The sequence below is a fragment of the Episyrphus balteatus genome, chromosome 1 (assembly GCF_945859705.1).
Source record: "Episyrphus balteatus chromosome 1, idEpiBalt1.1, whole genome shotgun sequence".
In the NCBI taxonomy this organism is placed as follows: Eukaryota; Metazoa; Arthropoda; class Insecta; order Diptera; family Syrphidae; genus Episyrphus; species Episyrphus balteatus.
Window position 1 is genome coordinate 40252195 of NC_079134.1, and position 13744 is coordinate 40265938.

A 13744-nucleotide genomic window follows, 5' to 3' on the forward strand; every position below is an offset into this window, starting at 1 on the left:
TTGAACTAATTTTGGTAATTCTTTTGACCACAGGAACTATTAGAAAAACAATAAACCCTGTTTTGATCCATGGAAGTCGGGTTTGTTTTTCATGATAAAAATGATAATTGTTTATGTTTAATCGTTAAATTAAAATTCAACGACGAAGAGAACATTCCCTTCTACGCTGATCCTGGGTCAGCTCACTATCGTGGCTGAAAGCCTCACCTCTCGCTAATCCAACCTTCACAATGACAATTAACTGTAAATTTAGCTAAAAAAAAAAACAATGTAAAAACGTTAGGCCCCTTTTGTGCCAACATAATACTAATATAATCAATGTAAATTTTTAGATAACTAGCTTTAAGCAAATTGTATATACAGGATGTCCCAAAAGTAATGGATCAAACGAAATATGCTGATAGGCCAACTTTAGGGCTCTCAGAATTTGGTAACTTGTTTATCCCAAATCTTTACGGTTTTCGATTTAATGCAGTTTTTGTGAAATTTCTAAAAATCCCGACGTTGCAACAGAATTTTGCTTCCTCCGCTCATAATTGATTTTTGTTTTTTAAAATTCTTTCACTTAAGCATTGCCTAATAATAAGAAATAATAAATTAATCAAAATATTTTTTATTTCATACGCCATTTTGTTACAAATTAATTAACAGTTCCATGTTTTATGAAAACTCAATTTCTTACTTTTATTTCATAGCAACACCCTGAAAAAAAAAATTGTATGGTGTGACACTGGTTTATTATTTTGCTCTGAAAACCTCTGTTTTTATGCATTGAAATTGTAATATCTTTCGTTCTAATTTCAACTTTGGAAATTTTTATACATTTTTGAAAACTAGAATAACACGGCAAGTTTTCAAAATAATAAACCAGTGTCACACCATACAAATTTTTTCAGGGTGTTGCTTTGAAATAAAAGTAAGAAATTGGGTTTTTATAAAACATGGAACTGTTAATTAATTTGCAGAAAAATTGCGTATGCAATAAAAAATATTTTGATTAACTAATTATTTCTTATTGTTAGGTAGGGCTGTAAAAGTAACGACAAAATGAGTACCCGCATGTATACGTTACTTTTGATATTAGTACCCGCATCAATAATATCGTTACTCGTTACTTTCGTATGTTTCGCATTTTTCGCATATTTCGTATGTTTAGTGTGTTTCGCATGTTTCGTTACTATCGTTACTTTCGCATGCTTCGCATATTTCGTACATTTCGTATATTTCATGTATTTGATACGTTTCGTATCTTTGGTATGTTTTAAGTATGTTTCGTACATTGGTATAAGGGTGTAAAATTTTTTTTTTTGAGAAAAACCAAAAACAATTTCTATAATCTAAGCTACATTTTAAGGTCATAAACATTAAAATTAGTTGCGGCATTCTCATGTAATAAGAGTTTAAAGGTAGCTATATTGAATTTTTTTCGTTTTTTTTTTAATCAAACGTGGAAACTTTTTTGATTTTTTTCCAAATTTTTAAACAAAACTTTGGTAATTTTTTGTTTATATTCTTTCAGTAATCTGATCACAATTCTTTAGAGACCTTTATTTCAAAAGTGCAACGCGCAGATCTCGAAATATTAACACTTCAATACAACCTCGTTTTCTCTGCTTTTTTTTGTGTTGAAAATTTTGCACCGAAAATAAACTAATTTTTTGAAAAACCAAAAATCTTTTGTACATTCATAAGCTAAATATCAATACCATTAACACCAAGGCCATAAACAGATTGGCTGCGTCGTGGATATACATATTTCGGCCAAATAGAGAAAATACAAAAACGTCTCTTTTGATATTTCTGTATAAATTATCGATAACACAATGAATATTGAACCTTGGCACTACTGTTTTAATCGAGACAAAAGTAAACTCCAGATAATTATCTGCAGTTAGCATTCTGACTATGGTTACGATACCGACACGAGATGCGAAATGCGACAAATTGAGTGTATCACTTCATTTCGTATCTCTTACATCGGATTTAGTATTGAAACTGGAATCGCGTCGTTACTCGTATGTTTCGTATCTCGTACGTTTCATATGTTTCGTTACTTCAGTACCCAGTAACGAAACATACGAGTAACGATACTGTTTAGAAAGTAACGTTTCGTTACTCGTTACTGAAGTGAATACCCGCATTTTAGTAACGAATACATACGATTTGCTACAGCTCTATAAACTAGTCACTATCCCAAAATCTACAGGGATTTACTTAAGGCTGTTCTACAGTGTCTTTTCTCACGGAGTATACCGAAAATTCCATTAACAAAAGTCTAATGGATTACATTAAATACTCAAAATACTTCTTGGTTCATTCTGGAATACCAAAAGGCAGCCATTTAGGCCTTTTACTTTTTATTTTATTTATTTATTTATTTATGACTTACCATCCTTCATGAAATATTACAATCTCAATCTTCATTAAGGCTTTGTCTGCCATGTCGTACGTTTTCGTGCGACAATCAATATGAAATATCATGGCACTTAAAAGCTTGGCAGTCAAAGGGTTAATAGGTTCATCGGTCATATGGAATCCTGAAAGCAAAAGTAGAACAAACTCATAAATTCTCATAGAAATATTTGCATATATCAGCTTTAAGAATGCGTATCCTAATATAATTAGAAATCATTTTCTCTTGATGACGAACAGCAAACATCATTCATACTTTTTCATCACTCACCCGACACGATAGACTTAGACATTTTTATATAATTTTACCATAGCAACAAATAAAACAAAACAGACTCAGACTGCCTCATAAATCTTATACTTAGTTGTAATTACCGTAAGGGAACACCCGCGAACGCACATATGTTTTTTGTTTTCTATTCAAAGCAATCAGCATCAACAAACAATGAGTAGTTTGTTGTCTGACTTAAGTACCAGAAATGGATATTATTAAATAACGATATCTACAGAAATGGAACAAAACAAATGCACGCTGTTCTAGATCTGCCTTACCTGTCTACCTTCGAAAGTGTTTTACTTTTTTTACCTACTCACACCTATATCACCTTCGATCTCAGGTAAAACCTCATACGACTTCTGAGGATTAGAAAAATTGAAGTACAGTTGCTTCAACTTAAGCCATATTTTTTATTAGTAAAATCTACCTACAATTTTTTAAACATCTGGCGATCGCAAATATAGGGAATCCTCAATCCCTCCTTATAACAAGTATCCATAGATTGGATTGGTGCAGGATATTTTCTTGAGAGGTTAGGTAGTGTTGGTAAGGTATGAAAAATGGTACAGTTCTGATGGATTACTGTCAAAAAATGCTATGTCAGAAATGCAAAATCATAATGAACTTCCAGGTACAAAAATTGAAGTGTTTGTGGTTTGTGTCTCTTTTTATAACTGTTCTTATAAACTCCATCAGTAATTTTAATTATCGTATAGAATATGAAAAATAAATACCGACTGTCTCACACAAACAAAAATGCATTTGTGATAAAAATTAACGTAAGTTATGTCTTTGTTACTTTAAGTGCAATGGGGAACTTTCTGTGACATAATGGCAATAATTGATTAAGCAAACAGTATCATAAATTGTTGTAGGTGAAGGTACATAGGCACTTTACTTTTAGCTTGTGCCTTTTTCAATCCGCTGAAAGTTTTTTTTTTTGCAATTTTTTAACAATTTTAAACGATTCATTGTAGTTTTACTAAATTTTGACAGAAACGTCAAAATTTTGACACTCATCAAATAACTGAAATTGATGAGTAAACTCTAAGTGAATACGAGGTCTTAACTGACTTTACTACCTACAACCTACATGTACCTAGTTAGGTAGGTTGAATTAAATTCCTTTTTAGCATGCGAACGAAGCGATTATACGTAGACATAGTCTGATAGCATTTTCTATGGATATGATTATAATAGAAAAAAAAAATACCCATCTAATTACACTTTCGGTATCTCAAAGCTGTAAGCAATAGAAACTATTATGCAAGCAAAATAATATTTATTTTTATGTCTGGCACTAGATATTTATTATTCAATTAGTGAGCACATTGATAGTTTAAGTTAGTAATAATTTTACATGTGGTAACATGGTGTTTTTATTATAACAAGTGTGTGTTGGTTATAAATTAAAAATACTACTTCAAATTTTGAAATATTTTAGCGTAAGTTTTTAGACAATCCTTTAGTTTTTCTGGTTTTATTAATGTTTCGGAATGAAATTAAAAGTAGCTTATCAGTATTTAATGAACCTTTAACACCTAAGTTGCTCGAGAGGGGGCTTTGCTAGTCAATTGCCTTCTAGCCCAGTCGAATTAAACATTTCAAATGGAACAAAATTAGATCGTGCAATTTTTTTCAAAGGACGATAGAGGGGATCACTAAGAGCTTAAAACCAGTCAAAGCCGCCATCTTGGATTAAAGGTAAACCACGTTTTAGTGAATAAATCGGCCATTTTTTATTTTTGACAAAAATTATGCAGACAAAACTTGTATAAAATTTCATTTTCTATAACTTTTATCTTAATACATTTTTCTATATGACCCATATTTTTCGAGTTAATTTGAAAAAACTATACCCCTACTCAGCTTAAACTTTATACCCGCTTTGATTACACTGGTCAACAAGGTTTTTGCCACAATAACCAAAATATACTTTTCTATATGTTTTTGATATACTAAACTCGAATCTGAAGTCAGAGAATGTTTATTGGCCTCCGTTTTTGAGATATATTACCGTTAGAAAATGTCGAAAAACGTCATTTTGGCTGTTTTCGAGGTTATGTTTTTATGTAGGTTAATTCATTATGACAAAATTTGTAACGGTATCTATAAGAATTGGTTTTATTCTTCCAAAAAATCTTTTACTGCCCGAGATATTTAAAATTTAAGGAGTGGTCTTTGACTCAGAAATAGCACTGGCCAAACAAATTAAACTTTTTTTGCCACAAGAACCAAAATATACTTTTCTAAAGGTTTTTGGGTTGCTAAACTCGAATCCGCAATCAGAAAAATTCTATTGGCCTCCGTTCTTGAAATATTACCGTTATAAAATGCAAAAAAAAGGTTTTTTTTTATAACGGTTATATTTCAAGAACGGAAGCTAATAAAATTTTTCTGATTGCGGATTCGAGTTTAGAGACCCAAAAACCTCTAGAAAAGTATGTTTCGGTTCTTGTGGCAAAAATTTTATGACCAGGGACTTAAACTTTCGATTAAATTTAGTTTCTCTTTGGCTTACTAACTGAAACTTAAGAAATCTCGAGCAATAAAAGAGATATCGGGAAAATTTTAAACAGTTTCTGAAAGAAGAATATCTGTTCTTATAATCACCGGTACAAATTTGTTTATAATGAATTACCCCACATAAAAACAGAAGCTAGAAAACAGCCAAAATGACGTTTTTTTAGCATTTTATAACGGTAATATCTCAAAAACGGAGGCCAATCAAATTTTTTTGACTTAGATTCGAGTTCAGCATAAAAACCTATAGAAAAGTATATCTTGGTTCTTGTTGACCAGTGTTATTGATTTTAAGATCAACGCAATATGGGAGTGTTTTTATATGTTTTTGGGCATGAGAAATCTAGCTGCAATGTTAGTTTTTGCAAATTTTTGAAATTTCATAAACAAAAGGAACTATCTCAAAATCGGTAAAAGTCATTTTAAACAAAATGAATAAATATTATAATTGATGTGTAGCAAGACAATAAAGTCTTTGAATTTTTTTTTTTTTTTTTTGAAAAATGGGTCATATAGAAAATGTTATTAGGATAAAAGTTATAAAAAATGAAATTTTCTACAAGTTTTACCTACATAATTTTTGTCAAAAATCAAAAATGGCCGAGTTATTCACTAAAACGTGCTTTGGTTTAAAGTCGATTTTCCCGAAAAACTGGTTTTAAGCTCTCAGTGATTCCCTCTATCGTCCTATGAAAAAAAATTGCACGATTCAATTTTTTCCATTTCAGCTTAATTTTTTGTACACCCCGACTGGGCTATTCTAAAATTAAAGTTGAAGCGGCTGGCATGAGTAATTCACGCTTTAATGTCAGCGCTAGTGTTATTGTCTATGTTTCTGGCAGATCTTAAGCAGAAAAAGTCCTTATCGAAGTAATGGCTGTCTAGGTGACGTTTTGTCCTTTTTTTAATCACATTATTATTACACTAGGTTTCACCCTCATTGACCGTTAAATCCATTTCTTACCTTTCCACTTCGATGCTCACAAAGGTGCTACATCACGCTGAGTTCTCAAAAAAGGATGCAGCACTAGAAAGTTACATCAATTGTAACAACTAATCTCCAAACGTTGTAAATAGATGTTCGCGAAATATCTTAAGCCCAACCGTATATCCGTAACGTAAAACTTTTTAGAAGAGCCTGTGAGCAGAACGGGTCAGGAATTTACTAGATCTATTATACAAAGAATAAGTGCCAGTGAATTGGATTCACGCTTAGGGAAGGCAACGAATGCATTGCATTGGAAGCCAAGCAATACAGTGAAACCCGCTAAATCAAGAAAGCCGAAGACTCAGAAGACCGCTGAGCTCATGGCGGAACAAAGTCAACCACAACATTAGAAGAGCTGGAGGAGTCCGAAGTACATCACGGAGACCTATGTCCACTTAGGGATACGGGCGTAATAGGTTTGATGACCTTAGTAAGTAAGTAAAGAAGGAATTTCATCAAATTTGATGACTTCACTCGGAATTCACTCTAATCTCGCACTGAAAATGAGCGCCTTAGTCCAGTAAATAACATTAAGCCATAGAATGAATTACTTAAATATTAAAAGGCTGATTAAAAAAACATTGCCTAATTCATGTAAGCCAAGATATTTTTAGAATCCGTATTTTACTAGAATAAAATTAAATTGAGTCTGATATTTTTTTCCTGTTGTTTTAACATCAACTTTAATTCTCCAGTCCAAACACGTGTAACCGGCATTTATTTCACTTTCATTGCACACTGTCCAGTGTCTAACCAAAGCATCCTTATCGTTTATTTTTAATCAAGAATAGTTAGTTACCTTGTCAATGCCTTAAATAGCCTTTGAGAGAAGAATCTTAAATGTTTCTTTTGCATTCTTTCGATCTGCAATGTCTAATAATAAATCTGGAGAAACTCCTTGAAACATATTAAAGCCGTAGACCCAATGTTTGTGTGCGTGAAGGTGATGAGATGAGGATCCCAGACTGCAAAAACAAAAAAAGAATAAATAAATAAAAAACAACTAGTCAAATCCGGTAAAGTCAAGGTGAATTTTTTTAGCTTGCTTAATGTGAATCTTGTAATTAAATTACATTATGTCAATATTTTTTTCTAAATTTCGTTTTTACTATTTATTTGTAAGTTAGAACAATTAGTACAAGTAAGTAAAAAATTAGTATAAGGTTTTTGCCTTCTAATGAACCGATAACGCCACTTCACATAAAAATAAATTGTTTCGTATTATTTCCTCAAAAATTTGGTCATTGGAATTTTTTTTAACCAAGGTTAAATGTATGACAAACAGGAAATATTTTTGTTTAAATTATTTGTTTGTTTTATTTGTTTGTGGGTGCTACTAGCACAACAATGATGTACTCTACAGCAAAAATTCCTAAATTAGACTTTTCCTGTCTGTACGTGACGTTTCTTTATTATTGTTTTAAATCTCTTAATAAAGTAAGTAGAGATTTCATTGTTCTTCGAGGATGAATGATATCGTCTTCGACAAATGCAACATCCAGCAAACAGTAAAAAGACGGGTTTATGTCTGTACGTGACGCCTAGCTTTGTCTTTACGTTACCGTGGAATGAACGCAATGCTTCAATAAAAATGTGGGTACATTCTTCTGTTCTAAACTTTATCCATGTACATACATATATGTAGTTGTTTTAAATCCAATATCGAGTAAATCAAGATTGTCGTTTAAGAGATTCATTATTTACTAATAAGTACTGGCGAATTTCCACATAATGGTTTCTTATTTGTATGTTGTATGCTACAAAATCCAAGCCATGGTGCGTCGCGACGCTTCGCTTTGTTGTCGCAGAGTCAGTCGTTGAGTGGATTTATGCTGGTGGTACCTACATATAATTTAACAAAATCGCGTGCTATGAGATGACACGCAATAAGGTACAGGTGAAAACTGAACAGTGTGCCTGGGGTTTGAAGTGATCATAATGATGTGGGCAGTCGTTTTGTTAAAAATAACCCAGCAAGACAGTGTCAATATCCTTTAAAAGGGCAATGGGCGATTCAGTGTCAATGACTTTACCAAGGAAAGGGGCTCGGACTTCTGGTCCATTCCAGTCACAGTCAGTTCCAATTTCAATAAACTTAGTTGATTTTTTTTTAATTAAATTCTACTTTTTATTGTCTGAGAGAGAACTTGAAAAGGGAGTGTTGTATACTGGGGGGAAATCATTATAGAGGTGAAGACTGAAGATACGTTGAACTTTGAAGTTCGTTGGTACAATAATCATGGAAAGGAAAAAAGGAAGTTAAAATTTGGCAAACGAGAATTTATCTCAAGTCCTTCATGGATTTGTGTGCGATTTGAGACAAAATATTTGTTTTATACAGACATCAGATATTCAAATGAAAAACATGAAGTTATAAAATTTTGATTGACAAGGAATCTATTTTTTGTTATAATATATATTTGTTATATTATATTCATAGAGATAGAGGGTAGCTACCTCAGAGCAAGTTTCCGAAGATTTTCTTGCCTAAAGAAAAAGCAAAGACTTCTTCTTCCCATTGAAGAATTTTGAAGTCATTAGAAATCTGGTCACGTACAGACAAATCCATTATATTAAGATTTATATTTTCAGACTGTCTCGTTTGACATCGTTTGCTCTCGTATTTTCGCGATAATTCATATAAGACTTCAACGGACATACAAAATTTAACTCTTTTTCTCTTAACTTTCTTTTATCCAGATATTAAGAAAATGTAAACCACAAGTTTTAGTCCAAACGTCAGTATAAATCCGACTTTTCACGAGTCGATTTTTGCCGTGCTGCGAAACTTTTGGGGGGGGGGGGGGGGGTTACAGGGTTTACCCCCCCCCCCCCCACCCCGAAATTTTTTTTAGAAATTCATACAATGTACAACATATTTGTATTCAAAACTTGATGGATTCCCAAGTAACAATTTTACTTGCATAAGGTCCATTTTGTTCAATTCGACAAGCTATAGTTTGTATACTTTTAGTTTAAGGCTTACTTACGCAAGTCATCCATTTTGGAAAAAAGGAGGTCTCCTTAAGGCTATCTGGAAGTGTTTAGAAGAAGCCTTGTAAATATAAGGTAAAGAAGACCTGTTATGAACCTGTTTGAACCGTTCTAAAGAAGCCTTCTATTTTCAAGTGACAGAAGGCTTTCATAAGACCTGTTCCAAGAGGTTCTTGTAAGTATGCAATGTTTTCATCTCTCAAGTATGCAATGTTTTTCACCAATAAGTATGCAAAGCTTTTATCCTGCAGATATGCAATGTTTGTAATGCTTTAGAAAAAACATTGCATTTTTATGTGAGGTTTCAATTAGCTCCCTTTTTTCCACTCATCTTTAATATTCGAGTATGGTCTACTGGAAAAGTGCTGGCTTGGTATGCAGAAGTAAGTGGGATCGATTCCTGACCGGGCCATGTGATGAAAATAAAAAAAATGTGTTCTTTTTCAATTAAAATAATATTCTCATCATTTCAGAACAACAGAAAAAGCAGTGGAATTTCCAAAAAAGGAGAAGAAACAAAATAGGGAAAAATTAAAATTAAATAAATTGTAGAAAATGCAAAATAGAAAAAATCAACAGAAACAAACATAAGCAAATAAAATTCAATAAATTCTTTTTTGTATGCATATTCAACATCTTATAACAACTTCTATAAGGCCTTATTATAACATCCTAGATCCTACGCAAGAAGTCCGGTTTGTGCATTAGATAAACACTCTACAGGAAAACCTCCGTAAGGCCATTTTAAGCTGTTTGTCACAAGCTATTAGCTTGTGGATTACCTGTGAAGGAAAGTCTTATGCTATTTCGGTAAAATGCGCCAAAATGATTTGTATAAGACCTGTTCTTATAATGCAAGCCAAAAAATAGCTTGCATTGACCCTTATGAAAGCTAAATTGTTACTTGGGTTAAGCCGTGCGATAAATTGTGCGGCTAAAATCACTCGTCAAAAGTCGGCATAAGGGATGGAGAAGGCATGCAGAAGATAAAAACCTATGCCATCTTCGACAAAAAGTGATTACATCATTTGTTTGGGTGTGGTTTTGTTGTAAGTAGAAGTAGAAGATTTAGTCAAGAAGTCATACGCTTCAAGTGTATAAGCGAGTGCTTTGTTTCAACTCGCATCCGGACAAAATTTCAAAATATCTCGCTGATCTGTCCTTCTGTTTATGCCTTTAACAGAGAAAGAAGCAGACAAAACCAAGGAAGCATTCTACGGACTTCTAAACGAGATACGAGACGTATGTTAATGGTAACTGCAAAACGTACGACGTCAAGATTATTCTTGACAATTTTAATGTCAACCCTTCAAGCAAGAAAACGGAGTTCAGAAAAGACACTCCGACCGAAAAAAACGGGGTTGCACTCACACACTTGCAACTTTTTGTGTATGAACACAAAGTCGAAGGAGAAATCGTGGTGAAAAAACCAATACATATAAAATCGGCTCCGCGGTGATTATAATTTCCATACTAATTTAAGCCACCTTCGGACCCGTTTCTGAGCCGAAGTCGGACTCAGCTCCGCCTGAGGCGGAACGGATTCGGACCGAGGTCAGACTGGTTTCCTTGAAGGGAAGATCGGAAAATAAGGTATCTTTGGTCCGACTGTCGGAAATTAGCCTGTACGAAAACACCTCGGGCTAATTGACAACAAAAACCGGATGTAGGTAAGTTCGATTTCAAAAAAAACTTCAAGCATAAGGTACCGCCAGAACTCGCGTCTCTCATTATCTTTCAGAGAACCTACAACCAGGTCGATGGGCCGTCAGAATTGCCGCAACTGATGTGTTCTAGGTTTCGCAAACCCCTGTATCGACGAATTTACATTATAAACCAGAACGATTTATGTAGGCAACATTTTAATTACTTTAAATTTGCATTTTATATCTAGACAAATCTAATATATAGTTAATACTCGCAAGTACAAAAAAATAACAGATTTTCATTAATTTTTTTTTAAATTTTTTATCCACACAAGTTTCAATTCAAGGTTGACACTCGTATTATTTATTGTTAGCATAAGCTCTGAAAGATATATGTATGTACATATGTATTTTATCGAAACGATATTAGCTACTTGCGCGAACTGCCATCTTATCGCAGAATCTTTTTTTTTGCTTTGTATCTTGTCTGCGTATGAATATATAAAATTTAAACAAATACCAACGTATTCAAACTAATACGAACATTAACTTGAAAGCATAAAAATACTAAACAAACAACAACAAAAAAATATAAAAACGTGCCAACACAATTTGTGGAGGCCAATACGACCAAGCCTCCGCATACGTCAGCAGCATTCAAGCACTGAATTGGTTAAGTTAAGATAGCACGATGAGCTCATATGAACTTATGGGCTCCAATGCCCAACCAGCCCCACTTCACTTCGCACATGTTGATGGGGTACGAATATAAGATGATTAATGAATAAACAAAATAAATTGCACGACTGGGGTCGCACGTACTTGCTCGTATGCTTAATGTAACTATAATGTTAAAGCTTTTTATTCAAAAAATTTAAAATTTGATATTTTGAAGAAATTTCATAAGTAGTATAAAAAAATTAAATCTGTTTTTATAATTAATTAAACTCCGTTTTAAATTATCTTAAAACAAAAAACAAATATGCCATTTTATTTCTTGTATAAAAAGGTATTTTTAGAAAAATATTTTCGAAAATTGTAGGAGCCGTTTTTTAAAAAAATAATTTTTTATGTATACAAATTTTTTAACATTTTTCAAAAAAAAAGTTGGTAGGTATGCCATTTTGAAGAAATAATTAATTTACACATAAAAACTAAATTTCAAAATTTTTCATTGATCCGTTTTCAAAAAATTGATTTTTCAAAAAAAAATTTTGAAATATTTTTTAAAAAACCAAAAATGCGTTTTTTGAAAATTTTCTAAAATTTTAATATTATCTTTACTTACACACTTTCGTATAAAAATTTTCATTTAAATCGGGTTAATGTTGTACGAGATATTCAGAAACGAAAAAAACCGTTCTATGACAGGTACCGTTAATAACGGTACAAAAAATATTTTTTTTATTTAAAAAGTTGGCTCTTAAGTGTAGTACTACACACAAAAATTTTAATCAAAATCGTTAGAGCCGTTTTTGAAAAAAATTAACTTTTCTATTTCCGTTATATGGCAGGTACCGTTAGTTTTGGTCATAAAAAAAAATTTCAATTTCCCCTCTAGGGAATCACCAAAAACTGCTAACTACCAAGTTTGAAGAAAATCACTTCACTCGTTTAGGCTGCAGCTACAGATAGAGACAGACAGACAGACAGACAGACAGACAGACAGACAGACAGACAGACAGACAGAATTGCCGGACCCACTTTTTTGGCATTCTCCATCATCGTAATGTCATGTAAAATTGTTATCTCGAGTTCGATTTTTTTTACGAATCCTAAACTTGCCCTATAGTACCTATATCGCAAGTAAAAATGATCATAAGACAGAGTCAATAGCAGGTTAAAAAACTCAAAGCGATAAAGGACTTATATAAAAGCAGATGGCATAAAAATTTGTTCGAAATTTGAATTTCTGGGTTTTTATTGATAGCAGTTAAAGTTGGAATACACACACAAAACTTTTTTACTACCTGAATCTACTTAAAAACAAAATAAAGGAGATATATTTTCTTCATATTTCTGCCACTCTTTGGCACATTGGAAGATTATTCTAGATACTATTTGTTGTTATTTAAAAAAAACCGTCATCTCACTTATACGCATCTTCTTACCTACGTCAAATACAACTTTTAGTAGATCATAGCCGATGAGATGTTTATAGAAGGAAATGTTTTCAAATCATGTTTATAGAAATTTACGTAAATGTCTTGATACGTCATACGTTATTCTATTCATGTCGAACCGAACTGCATAATCAATTTGTGATGCAAATAATTCTTTTTATTGATAACGAACATAAACAAATCAATTTTTTTCTTTGAATAACAAAATAATAATAATACTTGTGGTCCAGCCTCCAAAGTTCATATAAATATAGCTTGTGTTTATTCAATTTGGCTTTTTTTGGTGTTGACATCGACCGGTATCAAAGTTTCCTTTTGCTCCATGAGCTTTTCTGTTGCTTACTAATGCTTTTCAATGTAAACATCGTGCTACAAACTAATGCCTTTCAATATAAAGATTGAAAGGATTTTGTTTTTTTTCTGGTTTATTTATTAACACTGACAACAAGAATATGAGCATTATTGAGTGAATGTGTTCATTTAATTTCGCATCTAGGCAAAAGTTGTAATTCATATTATTTGCACGTTGTCAAAATACACTGTGGCGTATACGCGATCTTGTTTGAATTGACTATTTTTCTTTAACCGCTTATGCAATAGTAGGGGAGGAGACCGTTGATCAAGCTAGAAAAGTTTATAATTCTTAATATTATTATCTCCCAATATAATTATAATCCTTTTTATGAAAAGATTAATATTTTTTTAATAGCGTTGAGGGGGATTAAAAATAACAGGGGTATGAAAAATAACAGCTAAAACTAAAACAAACAATGTTCATAGC

The 13744-nt window shown here is 32.4% G+C and overlaps 1 protein-coding gene across 1 annotated transcript in view; it reads right to left on the bottom strand.

Annotated features, from left to right (window-relative positions):
* Window positions 1-2410: 2410 nt before the first annotated feature.
* LOC129921292 (uncharacterized) overlaps window positions 2411-13744 on the bottom strand; it is a 30039-nt gene continuing 18705 nt past the window's right edge. Inside the window, exon 3 of the mRNA XM_056003047.1 lies at window positions 2411-2537. The gene's annotated coding sequence lies outside the window, so the exon portion shown is untranslated. The remainder of the gene's footprint in view (window positions 2538-13744) is intronic.